The sequence below is a fragment of the Ailuropoda melanoleuca genome, chromosome 10, assembly GCF_002007445.2.
Source record: "Ailuropoda melanoleuca isolate Jingjing chromosome 10, ASM200744v2, whole genome shotgun sequence".
NCBI lineage: Eukaryota > Metazoa > Chordata > Mammalia > Carnivora > Ursidae > Ailuropoda > Ailuropoda melanoleuca.
This window is the reverse complement of record NC_048227.1, coordinates 87,959,357-87,970,602: the sequence shown is the minus strand read 5'-3', so window position 1 is coordinate 87,970,602 and position 11,246 is coordinate 87,959,357. Positions and strand designations below refer to the sequence as shown.

General features: G+C 39.4%; 1 long non-coding RNA gene across 1 annotated transcript in view; it reads right to left on the bottom strand.

The window, feature by feature from the left end:
* Positions 1-521: 521 nt before the first annotated feature.
* Positions 522-11,246, bottom strand: part of LOC117804007 — a 31,413-nt gene continuing 20,688 nt past the window's right edge. Inside the window, exon 3 of the long non-coding RNA XR_004628157.1 lies at positions 522-616. This is a non-coding gene — a long non-coding RNA (uncharacterized LOC117804007). The remainder of the gene's footprint in view (positions 617-11,246) is intronic.

Here is an 11,246-nt window from a genome sequence, read left to right as displayed (position 1 = left end):
GATATATGTGAATGTGGGTCTGTTTGTCTTATTGCCTAAGTAAGACATTTTGAACAATATTAAATTATAAAGAAACGTGTTTCCAGTATTTCTTCGGAGCTCCTTCCCCTCTTTTAAAAATTCTTTGGCTCCTAGTGAATGCACATTTAAAATAGTCACAGGGCTTTCCAAATTTTCTCCAATTTGTACTCCCACAGAGTATTTGAGAGTGTCTATTTCCTATACCCAGGTTGGAAAGGGGTCATGATGTGTCGTAATTCATCTGGGCATAAGCAACCTTGAAAGGGCAAATCAGATCACCCTAGCAATGGTCTGGCATATGTTTCTCCTGGTCCTGCTTTTTCAGTGCACAAAGTCTGGGCTCAAATTCTTTGCCATGCTGCTGGCACTTCACACAGCTCATGGGCTCTGAACTCACCTCAGTCTTGGCTCCAACCTAGCCCCCCCCCCCCCCCGCCCCGTTTGATTTGCTAACTCATCCCTACTTGTAGAAGATGGCTCTGGCTTCGTCAGTCAGATACTTGCCAAGTGGAGCAGAATATATCAAAGGTTGGGTTCCCCAGGGAGCGGAGCTCAAACTAAGTCCAAGTCCATAGGCTGAAATGCAGAAGATACCCTGTACAAACAACAGGAAGACCATAATCAAACACTGCACCCAAACTTTAAAACCCAAACCCAGACAGCTCACTTCTAAGATTATGAGCACCTCTCTGACTTGGACCCAGTAACAAATCCTTAGGCATCATTGCTAATTTAAAAGCTTAAAGAGTGTTGATTGAAGACATTGCTGGAACCGTTCATATATTAATTAGAATTATTTTTGGTTGTGGGTCATACAACTGCTTTCTCTGAAAAAGCAGCTTAAATGGGGTGAAAATTCATTTTTTTTCCTGGGTAAAAGTGCAGAGGTGAGTAATCTAGGGCTGATATCGTGGCTTTGCTGTACAAAGTCCTCAGGGACCCAGGCTTCTGCAGCTTTCTACTTGACCATGCAAAGAGTAACTTTTCTTTTCAAGATCAGAGCTAGAACTTCAGTCATCACACCCATGTTCCAAGCACTACGTTGGAAGAAGGGAGGAATACAGGGCAAATTGCTGGTGACAACTGCCTCAGCTGGTTCTTAGCTGTTGGCATAGGACACTCTCACTTAGATTCCACTGGTGAGAATTCAGTCACGTAGCCACACCATGTTGTAGAGGACGCAGAAAATGGAACCTTTGTTCTAGGTGGCCATGTGCTCAGGTAGAAGTTCTATTATTGCCGAAGAAGAGGAGAATGGATATGGATGGGTCGTTAGCAACTGTTGCCACAGGGGTCTCCTAAATTACGTGATGAATTAAGCCTCCCAGTTTAACACAGGAAGACAAACATATGAATGAGCAAATGAACTACATTCCTATAGTATGGCTATTATGAAGCATGCAAGAGGAGGCTGGGGTATCAAGGAAGAGTCGATCAATTCTGCTGGGAAAAGGGGAGGACGGGGAGGTTTCACAGAAGAGAAAATTTTTCAACCATGTCTTGAAAGTTAAGTAGATTTTTGCCAGGTGCTCTATAAAGAAGGATATTTGAGGTCATAGGAGCAGCTTAGGCACAGAGGAATAAAATATAAAGGCACCTTAAAAAATACGGATGTATTTCCATTGAGACGGTAGGTACAAGGGAAGGTAGCTCAGCGAAGAGGTGAGTCTGGAGAAGTAGGCAAGAACCAGAAAATGAATAGCCATGTGTACCATACTTAGGAGTCTATATTCTGATCTCTAAGCAACAGGGAAAAGATCTGAGTTATAAAATTGTAAGTCATATCTGATCATTATTTTAAAGAATAATTTGAAGGGGGTGTGACTGATAAAAGCCATAAGGAGGAGAAAGCATTAAGGAAGTCTCTTAGATTCTTAGAATTGCTTATCAGGCGCATCTGGCGTTTTCACTGTTGGCATCTTTGCGGTAAACATCTTCACCACAAGCATTTTTACCGCAAACAGTGTTACCACAAACATTTTTACCACATAACTAATTGGCCGTAAGGCAATTTTCCCATTAAAGATAAAATAACGGGTAGACAGTTTGGTTTCATTTCATCATTGACAAAGCTCCCATTTTTACATTACATAAATCTGAGCTAGCCCTCCTAATGGTCTATATACAGTGACGAGTAGATACGGGGGTCTTAAAATAGTAGTTAACCACTACATATATCGACTTAAAAAATACAGTGATAAAACTTACTGAAAGTGTGAATAAGAGGGTATAAAGCTAGATTGCGTCCTATATGGGAAAACGATAACATATCATTTACGATGATAACGCAGCTCAGTTACAAATGCATGACAGCGTTAGCATTTCTTCCACATTTCCAATGGAACTTTGGGTTGTCTGTCAGCGGACATGTGACAATACGCCAAGAACGAACAACAGCGAAGGTTCTCACAAAGGTCAGTAACAAATATGCATCCTAGTATTTGGAAAACTGATACATTTTTAGATGCAGGAATAAATTAATAATTATTTTTATGAATTTTTCATGTTTCATTACGTCCTTCATTAAAAAAGGACTTCTATTTTTTTGTGATTTTTATCTTTTATGGCAGATAGGTCAGCGCTCTCCAGAGGAACAGAAGCGGGGCGATTGTGGGTGCTGGCAAGTCTGAATGATGTCGGGCAGGCCAACGGGCTGGAAACCTCAGGCAGGAGCTGCTGCTGCTGTTCTAAGGCTGAAGTTCTTCAGAGAAGTCTCAGTTTTGCTTGTAAGGCTTTGCAACTGATTACATGAGGCTGACTCAGGTTATCAAAGATCGTCTCCTCTACTTAAAGTCATTTGATTGCAGATGTTAAGCCACATGTACAAAATATCTTCTCAGCAGAAGTGTTTATTTGAATAATTAGGTAATACAGCCTACGTAGGTTGATACATAAAACTAACCATCCAGATGGCGACACTATTACCTGTACAGGGACTACAGGAGAATCAAATTTGGTGGCTTAGGAGAAAAATAACGTGCTTGATTTTGGACTTTGAAAATGAGGAATCTATGTACATCTAGGGGGAACTGAGATATTATTTCATGCTTACAAATGTGTTCTGGATTTGAATTTTAGAGTCAGGGAGGTCACACCACAAGAAAGGATGAAATCACACAGGGTGAATACACGAGGAGTAGTTGCAAATGCTCACCCATGTGAGCAAGTTAAAGGGCTGGGTGAGGGGTTTAAGGCAATGAGGAGAAGTGAGGACCATGGCAACCGGAGACCAAGTGTCCAGTCTCTACGGAGCAACTTCCACTTACTTCTGATTGATCATTGCCCTGCCTGAGTGTTGGTCGGGTGTTGTCAGATCTTTCTGTTTTTTAAAACTTGGAAAATCTAAATGAGTAAGTGAAGAGTTCAGGTTTTATATATTGTTTCTTAAATTTGCCTGCAATACTGCTGAGCCCAAATTGTGCACATCTGCACAGTTTATGGGCTTCCATTGAGAATTTTGAAGAAGAGTGAGAGTAGAAGACAATGGATGGGAACCCCAACATCGCAGGGTCGATAAGAGAATGTGCCAACTGCATCCTATCAGGACTAAAATGAGGCCTTAGAACATGACCATTAGAAGTTAAATGGTGGATTAGTCTGTTAATTGCTTTAGCAGTATTGTGGAGGAAAAAGATAGATTATCCATGTTGAAGAAAGTTAAGGCTATTCTATTAAGGCCTACCTTGTAATTTTTTTCACATAAGCAGTTTGGTAAATCCCTCCTTACTTTTAGCTCTTGGGAACGTAATGTACAAGTCTTGCTACCTTCATGGTTCTGTGCTCAGACTGAGGGAACATGTGGTCCCATGCTCCTAGAACACTTTGATCTTCCTGGTTCCTGGTTAAACCCCAGGAAAGGAATGCAAAAATATAAAATAAAACATACACGCAATTTATTTCTACCAATAAATTATATGTAAGTGCATAGAACGCAATTAACAAATATGATACATTGCCGCGATTTGTGAACACTGCCCTAAAAAGAATCCCTGTAAATTCACATATTCAGCAAACATAAATAAATAAGTAAATAAATAAATAACATTTACACAAAGTACTCATTCTGCCCAAGATTCTCTGAGTCCTCTAGAGAGTAAGTTAATCAAAGGCCACACTTGAAGCTTGTAGCATGTACGCATGTCACCTGATAATTCGGGATTTAATCAAGCCCCAATCCCAGCTGTATTCTTCTATATTCTAATACCAGAAAGACAAAAAGGTGCCCAATGCAATTGGAATGGCGTCTGCCTATGAATGAGGAAAAAGTGCTACTTTGTGTGTGTGTGCATGCACATGAATGAAAAATTTTATTTCCTCGTGGGTTTATGCCAATCAGCAGGACTCTGCAAGCTGCTTTCATGCTCCATGAACAAACCCGCATTCTTGGTGTCAGACTCATGACGGCAGCCAGAAGTAACTGCTAATCCCTGAGCAGTGACTCTTCTTGGGAAATAAATGCAGAGTCTCTAGAGATTGACCCTCACCCAAAGGGAAGGGAGCTTCCGCGAGAGCAGAGAAGTTAAAGGAATGAAGAGAAGTCTGTTGCCATTGAGAGCCCCACCCTGTAACCTCAGTCCCCTTTAAACTCCTCGGGGATCCCACTAATTGTAGATGAATATGGGTTAACTTGCTGAAGATACAAACTCCCAGAAAAGAAAGAGCAGTTATTCACACGTGAGGCTTGATTCGTTGGTTTTTCTGTTTATAGCTCTCTGAGATCAGCAGGTTTGAGATGATGTGAGTTTGACGGAAAAGGAAGCTGAAGAAAAAAAAGGTAGTAACCATTTTGGAAGCGGACAGCCTTCGGGGAGGCGTGCTGAGCTGAGCTGCCAGCGTGAAGACACCGGATTCCTGGGAGCAGGGGGGGTGCGGCTCTGGGGAAGGACAAGGAAGGGGTTAGGAAAAAGAGGATAATGAGAACCAAGAAACTGAGGCAAAATGGCGGGCAGCGAAGACAAATTCTATTTCCATCCTATTGCCTCTTGATTCTCCTTGGTTAGCTGATGAAGTGCTTTCCCTGGTGGTGATTCAGGGGGCAGCTGCCAGGGCTGGCGTGGGAGGTGCTAAGGGTGGGGGAGCGGAGGCCGATCCCACCCAGAGATGCTGGGCTGAAGTGAAAATGAGGAAGAATCTAATTAAAATGTCTCAAATTAATTAAGAAACCATGGTAGTTGAGGGAAGAATCATCAGACTGCTGCTGTAGAAATTACTTCTAACGTCCCCACCTATGGGAGAGGAATTTTCCTCAGACCTGGTTTCTCCATTTGGCTGAGCATATTGGAATTTTGTGTGTATGTGTGCATATCTGTGTGTTTAATTATAATAGCTGATACAATTTAACGGTACAGTCTTGTTAGTAACTCGATTTTAACTTATCACAGGCTATTTCTACGTGTGTGACCATATTTTGGTCAGTTCTTGGATTTTGAATGTATTTTGAATGCATTTTGCCATAATATGTATGTCAGAGGAGGAGTTAAAAAACTGGTGTTCAATTATCTTCAATATTTTATATTCCCATAGAGATTTGCAGCAGTTTTTTTTCCTGAACAGTTAAGTTTAAGAGAACATTTCACCTTTTAATCTTCACACATCGCCTGAGGAAGGCATTAGTATTCTATTTTACAGCTAAAGAAACTGAGGTGCAGAGAGGTTCAATGATTAGGCTGCCAAAACTTAACTACAGTGCTCACCTCCGAGACAAAAATCTGGGCAGCAGTATCGGGATGTCCTTCTGTTGGGCTTCCGGATTATTCTCAACACGGCATAAAGGGGAGAACAGCTTCCTTCTCTACAGTGTCTGGGCTATTTATTCACATGAGTGGTGCAGAGGGCATCAGGAACAGGCAGGCAATTAGGAGATAATCTTGTTAAGGTGGACACATACAGAATGCCATGAGTTTGATTAAGGCTAGAACTATTGATATTTAAACCAGTAAAGTACAGCATGCGATCCCTAACAACTTGGCTGTCCACAGGTTTTTGTAGTATCTATGACTGAGTCTAAGCAAATTTTGTTTTCGGCTTGTTGTGAAAGAGGAAATCCTTATCGCTGCCTTAGAGCTCTTCGTTTTGTTCTGACGACGAAGTAAAATCAAATGAAGAAAAGAGTGTGACCAAATAGGATAGATGAAAATAGGAGAACTATGTGTCAGACAAGCAAACCTAAGAAGACCTATGAGGTTGCTACATTGTTATTTCTCTTAAGCTTCCCGGGGGATGCTAAATTTTTGCAAAAAGTCAGAAGGCTTAGAAACCACACAAAGAAACATTCCTTGGAAAGAGGAACTCTTCAATGGTCTAAGATTACAGATCCTTGAATTGGAATGGTATGCAGCCGAGTTTTCCATTCTCAGTTCCAGGAAAAAAATGGGATTTTTTTCCCATTAAGAATACTGTTAGTTATTTTGAAGTATACAGTACATACATGCTTTTTTCTAAAACCACTAGATTTCAAAAGAGGCATACATGTGAATATTGCAAACCTTCTCTGCTGATTTTAGATCAGACCTAGAGCTTAACTGTAGAACAAATCTCATTTTAAGTACAGAACAGAACAGAGGTATCCATCACATGGCTCCCAAAGTGCTCAAATTTATTATTTGTTTCTTGAGAATGACTCATCATTCATATTTATAATAATACAAGCTACACAACAACTGCCAATAAATATTGGAAAGCCTGAACTTTCTAGATACGGTAATTATTCTATCCTGACAAGACTTTTCTTCAGTCTTGATAGAAAAGAAAAAGTGCCTTAAAACATAAAAAGATTCTTAATTAAGTAAAGTATGATTAAAGCACTGCCCTTTAAGTCAGGTTTTCTTTCTGTTTTGCACTATTAAGTGCAGGCCAAGCTATAGAGAGCTGCTTAGGATCCCTAAACCTCAGTTTATTTTCCTATAAAGTAGGGGAAGTGTCAACAGCCTGACCAAGATAAAGGACTCCTTTGGCTGCAAAGAAGAGATACTCAACTCAAAATTGCAAAAGGAAAGAAAAAGAACGCATTGACTCTTGTACATGAGAAGTCCGGGAATAGGCTTTGCATCAGTGCGTCTGGGTCCTGGTTCAAAGTGTTGTTAGGATGCAGTCACGGCTGTGGACTGAATGTTTGTGTGCCCCAAAATTCGTATGTCAAAACCTAATCTCCAATGTGACGGTATTTGGAGGTGGGTCTTTTGGGAGGCAATTGGGTCATGAAGGTAAAGACCTCATAAATGGGATTACTGTTCTTATTAAAAAAAAAAAAAAAAAAAAAAAAGGCCCCAGAAAGCTCCCTTATCCCTCTGCCCTGTGAAGGCACAGAGGGAAGATGGCATCTACGAACTGGGAAATGGGTCCCCACCAGACACCCAATCTGCCAGCACCTTGATTGTTTGCCAGCACCTTGATCATGACTTTCCAGCTTCTAGAACTGAGAGAAATAAGTTGCTGTTGTTTACAAGCCACCCAGTTCATGATATTTTGTTATAGCAGCTCGAACAGACTAAGACAGTCCGTCTCTATGCCTCTGCTTTACTTTCTTCTATTAGACCCAACTCTCAGGCAGGCTCTCCTCATGGCGCAAGATGGCCTCCAATAATTCCAGCTCATATCCAGTCTGTTTCTCAACTGTTACAACTGTAGTTCAATCATTGACTGGCAATGTCTCCCACTTAGCATGACGTGGATGTTGTGTTTATCTCTGAATCACTCCTTGAAATCAGGCAGTTGGGAAGTTTGATTAGCCTGGTGTAGGCCAAATGCCCACCCCATAAACTGAGGGTACAGTCACATCTACCCAAACGGTAGGAATTGGAGAGTAGGTGAGTTCTCCATAGAAAATCTGGGTACTGTTATGACAAATAGAGAGAAAAATTAGGGTATTTGTGATAATCAAATAAGATAGTAATTGTACATAAGATTATAAGTAAAATAAAGGGCTTATTTATTATGCCAGGTGTTATTTAATAAGAATTTCTCTAAAAAACTATCTTTTCAATAATGACGTTAGAGATTTTGCAACTTGAAGCATCTGTGTCATACATCTCTTGGAGATCTCCATTTCAGTTTATTAAATTCTTCTCTGTAGTTATGGTAGCAAATTCCCATAGAACTGATTATAAGAGAAAAGAACCACCACTAAGTATTATCTTCAGCGTAAGGGTTTGAATTCCTCTAAAAGAATGAAGCAAGAATTAAGCAATTAAACCTCTTCCCTCCAAATAGCAAAGTGTCTTAAATGAGTAGGAGAGAATAGTACGATCTTAATTTGCCATTATAAAACAAACGATAAATTCTTAGACCAGTAAGTTTGCATGGGAGCACAAATTTTGATTATTGGTATTGTATATTTGTTATTTGAGTACCTATCTGAAAAACAGTTCTTTGATTTTCAAGTCTTCTAGAGACTGGTGAGATGGTCACTGATCCTAGTTCCTGTTCTTTGCATCTGTGGGGTCTGGATTTACCTGCTCTTCCGTTTGTATTGGGTTGAGAGAATGTGACTTTGTCTGCTCAGTGGAATGTGGGTAGTGATGATATAAGCTGCTTCTAGGCCTTGCCCTTAAAATGTGTTGGGTAATCCTTTAGTCCTATCATCTAACATGGATGCTATCAGAAGTCACATATTTAACAGTGGTGTTAGATTAGACAGTAGTGGATGGTATTTATATTAGAAGCTTGAATCCCTGAGCTAACAGAAAATTGGCCAAGGGGAACCACCAAACTCACTTTGAGATGTTATAGAAGTGAGTGAACTTTTGCTGCAATAAGTCTCTTATTTTGGAATTGTTTATTATGGCTTGCTGAATACAATAAGCAAGTCTAGAACAAAATAAAATTTCACTAATAATAGTATTGTTTCATTTCTAGACAAATCTACACAGGGTACATGAATTAATGAGAGGAGCAATTGATTCAGGCTTTCCTTGATCGTAGAGGAAGTTCTCCTTATCTTTTTCATCCCTGATAAAAATAGTTGAAAAAAATAATTAACAAGTTTGACTCCTTCACTTATTTATTTATTTATTTATATTATACAATGACTATATGTCAACATGGCACCAAAAGCTTTTATGTGCCTATTGACCCTCAAGCACAATATATCCAAATTGAATCTACTATCTTTCTCTGTATGTCCCCCAAACCTCCACCTCAGTTCCCTAGGCCATTGAATGACATTGCCTTCTACCCAACTGCTCAGGCCAAAAGCTTGAGGAATTGAATCCTTAATTCCTACGTTTCTTCTACTAGGTCCTGTGGACCTCACCCATACATAATTCTCTCCATCTTCATCATCACTGATCTAGTCCAAAACATCTTTAACTTTCACCTAGATTACTGAAATAGACAAGTAATTACTAATATTACCTATTCTTATCCCAGTCTGTCCCTTATCCTAAATTCACTTTGCAGCCAGATTAATCTTTCGAAAAGGCCAGTCTGATGAGTCAGCCTCATGCTGAAAATCCTTCAGTATTTCTATATAACTCTTAGGATACTCCAAACTCCTTAATATGGCTTATAGTACTCTATGATCTGGCTTTTGTTTCCCTCTCCAGATTATTTATTGTCATTTCCCCCAACTATTATAGTCCAACAATTTTTACGTATTTGACCCTTTCGAGATGGTATTTTTGTTAAGTTGACAGACACTAGAATATTGAGAGTAAGTTGTATCTGCCTATTTAGTTCTCTTCATTCTACCTGCCTGTCAGGCTTATCACATTTGTGGGGCCCAGAGAAAAAGGCCCACTCACTATAGTCTAAATATTTAAAAGTTATCAATAGAGCTCACAGACTGTTAAAATACATTCTACCCTTCCATCTCACCAAATACATTCAGACTAACTTATATTCAGGTTTTTAATTTTGAATTCTCAGTTTCTTCAGCTATATTGGAACATTACAGTAGTGTGAGAAGAGATGGCCACAATCAATGGAACAGAACAGAGAGTCCAGAAATAGACGGGCACAAATATAGACAACTGATCTTTGACAAAGTGACAAATGCATTTTAGTGGAGAAAGAATCATTTTTTTCATAACTATCTCTGGAACAATTGGACATCCCTAAGCTAAAAAAGAAAATGAACTTGGACCCATATCTTATATCTTATTAAAAAATTAATTCAAAATGGAATATAGATCTAAATGCAAAACCTAAAACAATTACACTTTGAGAAGTACACATAAGTGGTAATGTCTGCGACCTTAGATCAGACAAAGATTTCTTAGAGAGGACACCAAAAGCATTAAAAGAAAAAATGGACATAACAGATTTCATCGAAAGAAAATGAAAGACGAGCCATAGACTTGGAGTACATATTTGCAAATCAGATATCTGATAAAGAACTTCAATACCTAAATACCTAAAGAATTCTTAAAATTCAACAATATGAAACAAACACCTCAATTTTTGAAAATGGGCAAAATTTCTCAACAAACAGTTGACCAAAGAAAATATATGGACAGCTAATAAACATAGGAAAAGATGGCCAACATCATTAGTCATTAAAGAGATGTAAGTTAAAACCACAGTAGGATACCACTCATACCCATTAAAATGGTTGAAATTAAAGGACTAAGTATACCAAGTATTGGCAAGGATGTAGCCGAACGAGAGCTCCCGTAAACTGCTGAAGGAAATGTAAAATGTTTGGAAAACATCTTGGCAGTTTCTTTTTCTTTTCTTTTTTTTCATTTTGGTGGTTTCTTAAGAAGTTAAACATATACCAGCCACCTGAACCAACCATTTCACTTTAAGATATTTACCCAAGAAAAATAAACGTATATATCCATTCAATTTTTATTTGTGATGATCAAAAACTGCAAACTTAAATGCCCATCTACAGGTGGATGGATAAAAAATGGAATACAATCAGCAATGACAAATAATGAACGATTTGATGCATACGACAGCATACAACAAATCTTTGTCTCCATGGAAAGTACTTCCCAGCTTGCCGGTATTCTACATTTCCTAATGTTTGGTGCTATGGACCAAATGTTTGTGTCCTCCCAAAATTCATGTTGGAGCCTTAATTCCCAATGTGATGGTATTTAAGGAGGTGGGGTCTTTGGGAGGTAGCTAGGTGATGAGGGTAGAGCCCTCATGAATGGGATTAGTGCTTTTAAAAGAGACACGAGATTGGGGCGCCTGGGTGGCACAGCGGTTAAGCATCTGCCTTCGGCTCAGGGCGTGATCCTGGCGTTATGGGATCGAGCCCCCACATCAGGCTACTC